This window comes from Lithobates pipiens, unplaced genomic scaffold (assembly GCF_037356315.1).
Source record: "Lithobates pipiens isolate NorthernLeopardFrog02 unplaced genomic scaffold, aLitPip1_a1.2 Scaffold_27, whole genome shotgun sequence".
Lineage (NCBI taxonomy): Eukaryota > Metazoa > Chordata > Amphibia > Anura > Ranidae > Lithobates > Lithobates pipiens.
The window spans coordinates 35,484,754-35,497,509 of NW_027507788.1; positions in this window are offsets into that span (position 1 = coordinate 35,484,754).

Here is a 12,756-nt window from a genome sequence, read left to right on the forward strand (position 1 = left end):
ACGTTAACAATCGTACATTTCATATTTCCCAATTTGCCCTTTAAGAATAGGTATCTCCCCTCTGGGTCGGTCAGCCGGTCTTCAATCTCAAATCTTACTGATTTTTCAAAGCCGATCGCTACTCCTCTAGAGTGTACTGATGTGGAATCTCCATAGAACCACAATGGAAATTGATGAGATGATAAACTTATCCCGGAGCTACTAGTGATATACGTTTCTTGAAGGCATATAATTTTTCCCCCCATAAATTGGAGTTCTTTATTGATTTTGTACCTTTTTTCACTTGTATTTAATCCCCTTACATTATATGTTATTACGTTAATAAGAACCATTGGTATCTACTATTTCCTTGCTTCCCACGCACCGACCCAGAGTGGGTCCACCTCTTCCAGCGGACCAGGAGGACACGAAGGACAAAAAAAAAAAAAAAAAAAAAAACATCCCACTCCTTCCCCTGCTCAACACCCCAAACCCCCATCCTCCCTCCCTCCCTCTCCCCCAACTCTGCCACTGCAGGCGTTGGTAGGGGGTCTCTCCCCCCCAATGGATGTACATGAACCTGACTCTGTCTCCCTGACAGTGTCTATACTTCATGTTTCTTTGGGGGTTCATACCTAGTAGTACCTACCCAATGACGGCGATTCCCTCCTCCCCGCCTCCTCCCCTCCCTTCCCCCTGGATCCCTCGAGCCCTCAACTTTGCTGTCTCCTGTATCTGTTATCTTCCTCTCCCTCATTCCTCCCTTTAGCGCTCCTTCTCTGCCATCTTAGCTTTCTTTGGGGGGAGTGCGTATCTATCTCCTCCTGCCAACCAGGTAGCGGGGGGGGAGTGATCTCTAGGTTCTCGCAAAACCTTCTTAGGTCCTCTGGGAAGCGAAGTACCGCCAGGCGGCCGTCTCTTCGCCCCCGCAAACACGCTGGGAAACCCCACTGATAAGAGATGCCCGCAGCGGTCATAACTTCTGTTAGGGGTTTTAGGAGTCTTCTTCTCCTCAATGTTTCTGGAGCTAAGTCTGAGAATACTCGCAGATCTGTACCCTCAAAGGGAATCCCTGAAACTGCCCTCAATTTCTCCATTATTTGCCCCTTCTCCTCTACATAGTGGAACCTCACAATCACATCTCGTGTTGCTTCCCTGCTTACTCCTCCCCGATCTGCTATCCTGTGAACCCTGTCTAGTTTTATGTTCTCAGTTGGGTCTCTTTGTAATAGTGGGTTGAAGACCTGCTGCACTATTTTGCTCAGCTCTGCGGCGCCATATTTTTCAGGGATACCTTTAATGCGTACATTCTTCCTCCTGCTCCTATTCTCCTGATCTTCTAGTTTATAAAGGAGGGACCTATTTGTTCTCCGTAGATTCTGCACCTGTTCTGCTATCTCCTCTATTCTCAACTCCTGGTTATCCATTCTCTCTTCAACCTCCTCTACCCTTTCCAGCACTCTACCTATATCCGCCCGTATTCCCGCTATTTCTGTCTTTAAAGCCGTCTCCATTTTTGCAAACATTTCTCCCAACATCTCTTTTATTGGGGCGGGGTCAACTTGGGGATTGGGTCGCGGGGTCTCTTCCTCAGGGATGGATTCACCCATTGCTCTCTCCCCCTCTTTCTCCACTTGGCCTCTGTGGGAGCTTTGGGTTATAGTACTTGTAATACTTGGGCTCGTTTCTTTCCTCCCCCCACTTCTAACCCCGTCTGCTTTTACACCTTTACCTTCTTCTCCTAACTTCTGTCTACTCGGCCCTGACCTCCTTCCTCCTCCCTGTTTTGGGCTTTCCTGCCCCTCCTCCAGCGTACTGGTGTTCGCATTATTACATGCCATGTATCTCTGTATCCCGCCAGGGCTGGATATCGGTGGGGCACTTTTACTTGATTTTGTCTTCCCCCTCATTTTCCCCCCTCCTTTGCTTACACACCTATATACCGCAATATCGTTGTACACCTGCAATAATCACAGAAGAAAAATACACAGATATATGTACAATATTCTTCCCCGTCAGCCTATATGGACTGACGGAGTTGGCCCTTGGGGGGATATCCAGACACACCCTGAAGAGGCTTGATACCTCCCTACTCTTCTGAGGCAATAGGTTGGTAAAGGGTGCGCACGACAAAACCAGGAGAGAAGGAAGAGAGAATAAAAAATAAAATAAAAGATAAAGGAGGGAACTAGGGGGTGTTTTTATCCCCGTCAGAACTTAGTCATACACTGGGAAATATCACGTTGGTCAACCCACTACTAGGGGAGGTCAGTTCTTACAGTCCTTTCAAAGGGGTCCTTCAGTCCCGAAAGTGGCTCTAATTTAGCGTCAGCCTGTGCTCCCCTTACTTCCTCAGGATATGCCACAGTGTCAGAGTTAACCTTCCGTGTGCCCACTCGGGATATACCAGAGAAGAGAGAGAGTTTTCTTTCCAGACACTCGCACTAGGATGGAAGATTTATGGTATTTATGGTGTGGTATGTTTGTCTCCGGAGGAGGTCGAATGACATAAATAGATAGTCTATTTCCAGGTCGGTCAGATTTTGGGAGGTTAATATACCGAGTGGTCTCAGCTGATGTCTTGCTACTACCTGAAGAGGTTTTCGAACCGACTCACTCTTCTGAGGCAAGATTTTGGAGGGATGAACTCGAAAGGAGATTGAGGGATTTGCGTATCTTAGATCAGTCTTTTCCCCACTCTGAAGATGAGTCCTCTGGTCACCGACTGCTAGCCCAGGTACCGACACCCGAACTCAACTCTACCACAGTTCATAAAGAGTCGCTTCTACTTCCATGTAGCTTTTTTTCTTAGCATTCGGGTAGGGGGAGCACCTTCATTCTAGGGGGGGGGGGTCTGGTCTAGTCAAGAATCGTATGTAGACCTTCTATAAATGTTCACCCTCCATCATTCCCCCCTATATTTCCAGGACGATCTATAGAGTTACAGGATTAGTCACAGGGCTTATTTTACTTGCTTCGTGGCTGAAATACCTTTTGCACTTTACCATCTAAAGAGCTATGGTAATTTGAATCTCAATGGATTGGGGGATGACAGAACCCTTTTCCCCTCTTAATGCACAAACATGTCAGTCCAGGTCAGCCAACTTATGTCTTATCTCATCAGATCATCTGCAAACATTTCTATAGCAGTCTTTTCTTAGTAGGATCCTTATGCAGCAATATATGGCAGTTTACTCACTTGATATCAGGGTCCTGCTCCATCCCCCTACCCCGTCCGGTACCTTTACGCTCAGTCTCAGGCTCTGTCCCACGCTGCTTCCGGTTACTGGCTCCTTGGCTCACACTCGGCCTGTTGATGTTACCCGTTTAGGGTCCGACCAGCTAATCCCCGGGCCGTCTGCTGAGTTGTCAGGTTGATACTCCCCTTTGCGCTGGTCCAGCGCGGCTTCGGGTTACCATATCACAGCCTCTCTGTAGCCTCTGACTTCTGCCGTGCAGCTTGCGGGTCTTCCGCGTGTCCGAGCCTCGCCCTCGGGTCCGGCGTCGGCGCTCCACTCATACGTCGGCATCTGTCATAGGCTGCGTCTTCCCGCGGGGATCCAGTGGGTCGCTCGTTCGGAGGGAGGAGGCGGATCGAGGGCCGTCCTCACTGCGCGCCTACGTCATGGCACTCCCCCTTACTACAAGCTTTAACCAGAGATCTCTGTTTGCTTTGTTAGCAGCAGCCGTTGCTGAGCCTATCATCTACTAGAACCCCCAGGTCCTTTTCCATCCTAGATTCCCCCAGAGGATCTCTCCCCAGTGTATAGATTGCATTCATATTTTTCATATTTTTGCCACCCAAATTCATTATTTTATATTGCTCTACATTAAACATCATTTGCCATGTAGTTGCCCACCCCATTCATTTGTTCAGATCTTCTTGTAAGGTTTCCACATCCAGCGGAGAAATTATTGCCCTGCTTAGATTAGTATTGTCTGAAAATATAGAGATTGAACTATTTACCCCATCCTCCAGGTCATTTAGGAATAGATTAAACAGGATTGGTCCCAGCACAGCCCTGGGGGACCTCACTACCCACCCCTGACCAATCTGAGTACTCCCCATTTATCACCACCCCCTGAACTCTCCCCTTTAGCCAGTTTTCATTCCATGTACTCACCCTATGGTCCACGACAACAGACCTCAAACAGGGGTGTTTGAGACCCCTCATAATGGGCAGGGATGGTGGGAACCCCTTGTAATGGGTGCAGCTTGTGTGCAGACCCAGGGACTCAACACAGGGATAGTGGGGACTCCTCATAATGGGCACAGCAGGTGTACTGACCCGAGAACTCAGCACAGTGATGGTGGGAATCCCTTATAATGGGGCACAGCAAGTTTACAGACCATGGGATAGTGCAGGGATAGTGGGAACTCTTCATATTGGGCACAACTGGGATGTTGACCTGAGAAAATAGTGCAAGGATGGTGGGGACCCCACATAATTGGCACAGTAGTTCTGCGGAACCGAGAACCCCCATAATATGCACAACAGGTGTACAGACCCAGAAACACAGGAATGGTGGGAATGCCTCATAGTGGCACAGTGGGTATACAGACCAAGAAGCTCAGTGCAGGGGGAGGAGGGGTACGAATCCCTAATAAAGGGCACAGTGAATATGTGGACCCAGGAATTTAGTCCAGGGACAATGGGGACCTCTCCCACGGGGCACAGAAAGTGTACAGACCCAGGAACTCTGCACAGAAATGGTGAAAACTCATAATGGGCACAGTGGGTGTGCAGTGCAAAGAATTTAGCACAGATAGAGACCCCTCATTATTGGCAGAGAAAGTGTGCAGACCCTGAAACACAGCACAGGAATTGTTGTAACTCGTATAATCTGCAAAATAAGTGTGCAGACCCATAAATGAGCACAGCAGGTATGTAGACCCAGGAACTCAGTGCAGGAATGGGGGTAACTCTTCATAATGGGCACAATTAGGGTGTAGACCCAGGAACTCAGTGCAGGAAAGTTGTTAACTCTTCATAATGGGCACAATTGGGGTGTAGACCCAGGAACTCAGTGCAGGAATGGTGGTGACTCTTCATAATGGGCACAATTGGGGTGTGGACCCAGGAACTCAGTGCAGGAATGGTGGTAACTCTTCATAATGAGCACAATTGGGGTGTAGACCCAGGAACTCAGTGCCGGAATGGTGGTAACTCTTCATAATGGGCACAATTGGGGTGTAGACCCAGGAACTCAGTGCAGGAATGGTGGCGACTTTTCATAATGAGAGTACAGACTCAGGAACTCTGCACAGAAATGGTGAAAACTCATAATGGGCACAGTGGGTGTGCAGTGCAAAGAATTTAGCACAGATGTTGGAGACTCCTCATTATTGGCAGAAAAAGTGTGCAGACCCTGAAACACAGCACAGGAATTGTTTGTAACTCGTATAATCTGCAAAATAAGTGTGCAGACCCATAAATGAGCACAGCAGCTAATAGCTATGTAGACACAGGAACTCAGTGCAGGAATGGGGGTAACTCTTCATAATGGGCACAATTAGGGTGTAGACCCAGGAACTCAGTGCAGGAATGGTGGTGACTCTTCATAATGGGCACAATTGGGGTGTGGACCCAGGAACTCAGTGCAGGAATGGTGGTAACTCTTCATAATGAGCACAATTGGGGTGTAGACCCAGGAACTCAGTGCCGGAATGGTGGTAACTCTTCATAATGGGAACAATTGGGGTGTAGACCCAGGAACTCAGTGCAGGAATGGTGGTGACTCTTCATAATGGGCACAATTGGGGTGTGTGGACCTGGGACCTCAGTGCAGGAATGGTGGTAACTCTTCATAATGAGCACAGCAGGTGTTTAGACCCAGGAACTCAGTGCGGGAATGGTGGTAACTCTTAATAATGGGCACAATTGGGGTGTGGACCCAGGAACTCAGTGCAGGAATGGTGGTGACTCTTCATAATGAACACAGCAGGTGTTTAGACCCAGGAACTCACTGCAAGGATGGTGGTAACTCTTAATAATGGGCACAATTGGGGTGTGGACCAGGGAACTTAGTGCAAGTATGGTGAGGACCCCACATAATGGGTATAGTGAGTGTGCAGTACCATGAACACAGAAATGGTGAAAACCCCTCATAATGGCACAGTGGGTGTACAGATCCAGAAGCTCAGTGCGGGGAGTGAAAACCCTTTATAATAGACACAGATGTGCAGACCTAAGAGTTCAGCACAAGAATGGTGGAAACTTCTCATAATGGGCACAATGGATGTGTGGACCCAGGAACTTAGTGCAAGGATGGTGGGGCCCCCACATAATGGACAGGCTGGTTCGCAGACCTGGGAGCTCAGCGCAGAGATGTCACCAACAGAGTCCCTGAAAGATAGAACACACTTTCAAGTGGATTAATTCGCCAACATCCACCAAATATTGAAATATCAGTTTACCGATTACCAGCTCTGTTTACATCACATGATCAGCTGTCATTGGCTGACAGCTAAAATCTCGTAATAAGAGGTCGGGATCGACCCCTCGCTCCGATCTGTGATCCGCTGAGTCTCATAGACTCGCTGATCACAGAGCGCTGCAGGGGGCACGCAGGCCGCTCAAGCACAGCAGGACGTCCATGGACACCCTCCCGGTAAATTAAGTCCGCACTGCAGCCGTCTTTCGACTATAGCATGGATGGGAAGTGCATATAGTAGAAGTTACCTCTGACCTTATATATTAAAATATTTGTCATTCCCCTGATTATTGGATTTTACACAGATTTATGGCTTTTGTTTTTAGGAAAAGTATATAAATAGTTATGTATGGCAGACCTTTTTTGGTCGTAATCCTTATATAATATGTTACATTATATTAGATGATATATTAGATGATTTGTAATATATTATATTAATGATATTATGGTAAACAATTGTATGTTTCCAATTATTTACAGGAAATCTTAATTTTAAACAATTTATTTAGCTGGCCAAATGGCTGCTGTACACACACAGGTCGAATGTCCGACATCCCGCCCGACATTCGGCCTTTGTGTTCTAGGCTTTATACTGAACAATGCAACTCATCAGGGACCAAAGAATATGCTAAAGAATAGTGATGGCCGAACGGTTCGCCCGGCGGTCGTTTCGCGGCGAATTTCGGCTGTTTGCGGTCCGCCCGTTTGGCGGACTATTGGCGCTGTTCGCCCCGCGGACTTCCGTGTTTACTTTGTAAAAGAACTTTGACCTATGATGACACATCCATCATGGGGTATAGGACAGCCAATTGAGACATTACAGCACATGGACACTTGGACATTCCCCCTAACTTCGAAATACACCCGATCCGGTGGCCATTTTACATTCTTTCTTCTGTCACTATAGGGAGAGGTTGCTGTGTGGAGCAGGGAGAGATTACAGTGACCCAAATCGCTAGCTATTTGGTACACAAAAGTTCTTTTCAGGACTGGTATAGGTGTTAGGTGTAGTTCAGGATAGGCAGTGCTATGCTAGTGATTGTTGCAGCAGCCTGAGTGTCTTTTGTCAGTTTAGAGAAAGGGACAGGACGGTGTGTGCTGCAGGGACAGCCAGTTTAGTCATTAGCTGTTACTATCAGGTCCACAAAAGTGCTATTTCAATTATTGTTCCAGTAGCCTCTGTTTTGTCAGTTTATATAGGGACAGGCAGGAAGCAGTGTGTGAGGCAGTGAGGGTCAGTTTAATCAGTAGCTGTTACTATTAGTTCCACAAAGGTTCTTTTCAGGACTGGTATCAGTGGTATGGTGATAGGCTTGTACACGTATAATATTCTTTCTTCCAAATATAGAAAGAATATTATACTTGACTGCTGCCCTTCTGCTGCAGTCTGCTAATCATTCACAACCCACTTGTTCCACAAAGCTCCTTATAAGGACTGGTAACTTGGTCTGTCTAGGGTGCTACAGTACATAGGGTTGAGTGAGGTACAGTCTGCCATTCTATAAGGACTGGTATCGGTCCACAGTACATAGGGTTGAGGTGCACTACTGCTGACTGCTGCCCTATACTGCAGCAGTCCTTCATCGGTATATGGACTGATGTACAGTCTGATAATCACTCACACACAACCTACTTGGTCCACAAAAGTCCTTATAAGGACTGGTAAGGTATAGGGTGCTACAGTATATAGGGTTGAGTTAGGTACAGTCTGCTACTCTATAAGGACTGGTATAGGTCCACAATACATAGGGTTGAGGTGCACTACTGCTGACCGCTGCCCTATACTGCAGCAGTCCTTCATCGGTATAGGGACTGACGTACAGTCTGCTAATCACTCACACACAACACACTTGGTCAACAAAGGTCCTTATAAGGACTGGTAAGGTATAGGGTACTACAGTACATAGGGTTGAGTGAGGTACAGTCTGCCATTCTATAAGGACTGGTATCGGTCCACAATACATAGGGTTGAGGTGCACTACTGCTGACGGCTGCCCTATACTGCAGCAGTCCTTCATCAGTATAGGGACTGACATACAGTCTGCTAATCACTCACACACAACCTACTTGGTCCACAAAGGTCCTTATAAGGACTGGTAAGGTATAGGGTACTACAGTACATAGGGTTGAGTGAGGTACAGTCTGCCATTCTATAAGGACTGGTATCGGTCCACAATACATAGGGTTGAGGTGCACTACTGCTGACCGCTGCCCTATACTGCAGCAGTCCTTCATCAGTATAGGGACTGACGTACAGTCTGCTAATCAGTCACACACAACCTACTTGTTCCACAAAGGTCCTTATAGGGACTGGTAACTTGGTCTGTCTAGGGTGCTACAGTACATAGGGTTGAGTGAGGTACAGTCTGCCATTCTATAAGGACTGGTATCGGTCCACAATACATAGGGTTGAGGTGCACTACTGCTGACCGCTGCCCTATACTGCAGCAGTCCTTCATCGGTATAGGGACTGATGTACAGTCTGCTAATCACTCACACACAACCTACTTGGTCCACAAAAGTCCTTATAAGGACTGGTATGGTATAGGGTGCTACAGTAAATAGGGTTGAGTGAGGTACAGTCTGCTACTCTATAAGGACTGGTATAGGTCCACAATACATAGGGTTGAGGTGCACTACTGCTGACTGCTGCCCTATACTGCAGCAGTCCTTCATCGGTATAGGGACTGACGTACAGTCTGCTAATCACTCACACACAACCTACTTGGTCCACAAAAGTCCTTATAAGGACTGGTAAGGTATAGGGTACTACAGTACATAGGGTTGAGTGAGGTACAGTCTGCCATTCTATAAGGACTGGTATCTGTCCACAATACATAGGGTTGAGGTGCACTACTGCTGACCGCTGCCCTATACTGCAGAAGTCCTTCATCAGTATAGGGACTGACGTACAGTCTGCTAATCAGTCACACACAACCTACTTGTTCCACAAAGGTCCTTATAAGGACTGGTAACTTGGTCTGTCTAGGGTGCTACAGTACATAGGGTTGAGTGAGGTACAGTCTGCCATTCTATAAGGACTGGTATCGGTCCACAATACATAGGGTTGAGGTGCACTAATGCTGACCGCTGCCCTATACTGCAGCAGTCCTTCATCGGTATAGGGACTGACGTACAGTCTGCTAATCACTCGTACACAACCTACTTGGTCCACAAAAGTCCTTATAAGGACTGGTAAGGTATAGGGTGCTACAGTAAATAGGGTTGAGTGAGGTACAGTCTGCTACTCTATAAGGACTGGTATAGGTCCACAATACATAGGGTTGAGGTGCACTACTGCTGACCGCTGCCCTATACTGCAGCAGTCCTTCATCAGTATAGGGACTGACATACAGTCTGCTAATCACTCACACACAACCTACTTGGTCCACAAAGGTCCTTATAAGGACTGGTAAGGTATAGGGTACTACAGTACATAGGGTTGAGTGAGGTACAGTCTGCCATTCTATAAAGACTGGTATCGGTCCACAATACATAGGGTTGAAGTGCACTACTGCTGACCGCTGCCCTATACTGCAGCAGTCCTTCATCGGTATAGGGACTGACGTACAGTCTGCTAATCACTCACACACAACCTACTTGGTCCACAAAGGTCCTTATAAGGACTGGTAAGGTATAGGGTACTACAGTACATAGGGTTGAGTGAGGTACAGTCTGCCATTCTATAAGGACTGGTATCGGTCCACAATACATAGGGTTGAGGTGCACTACTGCTGACCGCTGCCCTATACTACAGCAGTCCTTCATCGGTTTAGGGACTGAGAGTTTTGTCACAGAGTCATTTAAAAAATGACAGGCAGAGGAAGAGGCAGGCCCTTCCACAGGGGTGGTAGGGGTAGGGCAGGAGCAACAGGCTTGAGCCAAAGTGGGAAGTTGCAGAAGGTGCGTTCAATTACTTTAAAGGACGCACCAGACTTGGTTGAGTGGCTCGCTCAGCCTTACTCTTCTGCACCCTCCTCATCCTCTCGATCTGCACCCTCTTCACTCTCTGCTATGTGCACCCCCAAAGACACTACCACCAACAACACCACCACCACCACCACATACCTTCCGCTTGAGTCACAGGAATTATTTTCCGATCCATATCAAGACATTTCTGATGTGCAGCCACTCTGGGTATTGGATCAGGAAGAGGAGGCAGCAACAACCGCTACTCAGCAGTCTGACGACAGTACCCAGATCAGTCCAAGGAGGAGGTTGGTCCCCGGTGTTGCTGCCTACTCCGAGATCTCTACTTATAGCGGTGGGGAAGGTGACGTTGATGATGACGTGTCTAGTGATGTCACGTGGGTGCCCACAAGAGAGGAAGAGGAGGGGAGTTCAGAGGGAGATATGGACCAGCAGATAGGGAGGAGAAGCAGGAATAACTAGACATGTGCAGACTAGAATATTTCGTTTCGTTTTTTCGTTTTCGTCCGTAAATTTTATTTATTTAGTTACTCCCGAAATTCGTTTTTATTTATTTCGTTTTTCGTGCAAAAATTGCATTCGTCCGAAAATCCACATGAATTACGGTCGAATCTGTCTTGGAAGGCTTATGGTATCTGTCGAATGGATAAAGAAGATTTGGTGGAGCTGCTAAACTATATAGCCTATAGGCGGAGCATTCGATTGCCGAAATGTACGATTGCAGTGTCGTATAGTTGCGACGATCCCGTCGAATATTATTATAAACGTGCATCGATCCCGTCGAATATTATTATAAACGTGTAACGATCCCGTCGAATATTATTATAAACGTGCAACGATCCCGTCGAATATTATCATTATTTTTTTTTTATTTACTTCCCCCACCCAATTCCAGTATCGTTTCTCTCTGTCGATTCGGTTCTCTCTATGTCGAATATTTACTCTCTGTCGAAGCTTTTCTATATAATAGGACTAATAGAGGTAAACGAAACTTAGGCACATTCGACCACAGGTTCAATAGACATATGGAGTCACGTCGAATCTCCTATTCTATATCGAACGGTCACTTCGAATCTCCTATTCTATATCGAACTGTTGTAACAACGAAAACGAAAAAAAGCATTTATTTATGTCGGATCTTTCGTTTTTCGGAATCTGCACTTTCGTTATCGTTTGTCAAAACGAAAACGAAAATACCTGAAATTCGGACGAAAATGCATTCGGACGAAAACGAATGCACATGTCTAGGAATAACTTACATTGCACAGGAGGGACAAAGCAGACTGCAAATGTATCAGGAGCGAGTCATCGACCATGTACGGTCACATCTGGCGCTCCCAGGACACCGGCACATGGCTCCGCAGTGTGGGCTTTTTTTAACGTGTCCGCTGCTGACAATAGCGTTGCCATCTGCAATCTTTGCAGTCAACGCATTAGTCGCGGTAAGCCCAACACTCACCTAGGGACGACCGCCTTAAGAAGGCACATGAGCAGCCATCACCGAGCCGAGTGGGAGCAATGGAACACACAAAGCCACACAGCAGGCTCTCACCGTCCAGCCTCGTCTTCTACTTCTCCTTCTCCTCTCTCCTCACAATTGCCCTCCACTCCACCATCCATCACGCCAAGCTCACGTTTTTCTGAAAAAAGGCAGGCTTCCGTGGGCCTAATGTTCGAGCGTAAAAAAATGATGATGCCGGATAACCCTCTTGCCCAACGGTTGGCTGGCTTGTCAGAACTCATAGCCCGCCAACTACTCTTATATAAACTGGTGGACTCGGAGGCCTTTCGCAAATTTGTGGCCATTGGAACACCACAATGGAAGGTCCCAGGAAGGAAGTATTTCTCAGAGAAGGGCATCCCAGAGCTATATGGCCATGTTCAGCGGCAAGTGAATGTATCTCTGGCACACAGTGTCGGTGCCAAGATACATCTGACCACAGACACGTGGTCTAGCAAACACGGGCAGGAAAGGTATATCACTTTTACTGCCCACTGGGTGAACCTTCTGACGGCCGTCAAGCATGTAACCCGTGGCACGCGTGTAGATTTGGTTTTACCGCCACGGATTGCATGCAGGCCTGACTCTTCTTCTCCTCCTCCTCCTACTCCATCCTCCTCCCTCTCTTCCTCGGCTGACTCCGCCTTTTCTGCTGCTAGCGTCTCTTCCGCTGCGCCGCCCAAGCTCCCCAGAACCTATTTGACATGCCAGGTGAGACGTTGCCATGCCGTGCTGCGTCTGTTGTGCCTGGAAGCCAAGAGCCACACTGGCCCGGCACTCCTTTCAGCTTTGTGGTGTGTGACAACGGTGCCAATCTGCTTAGCGCATTGAAACAGGGCAAAATCACGCACGTGCCATGCATGGCACACGTCTTAAACTTCGTCGTGCAGCGATTCCTTGTCAAATACCCT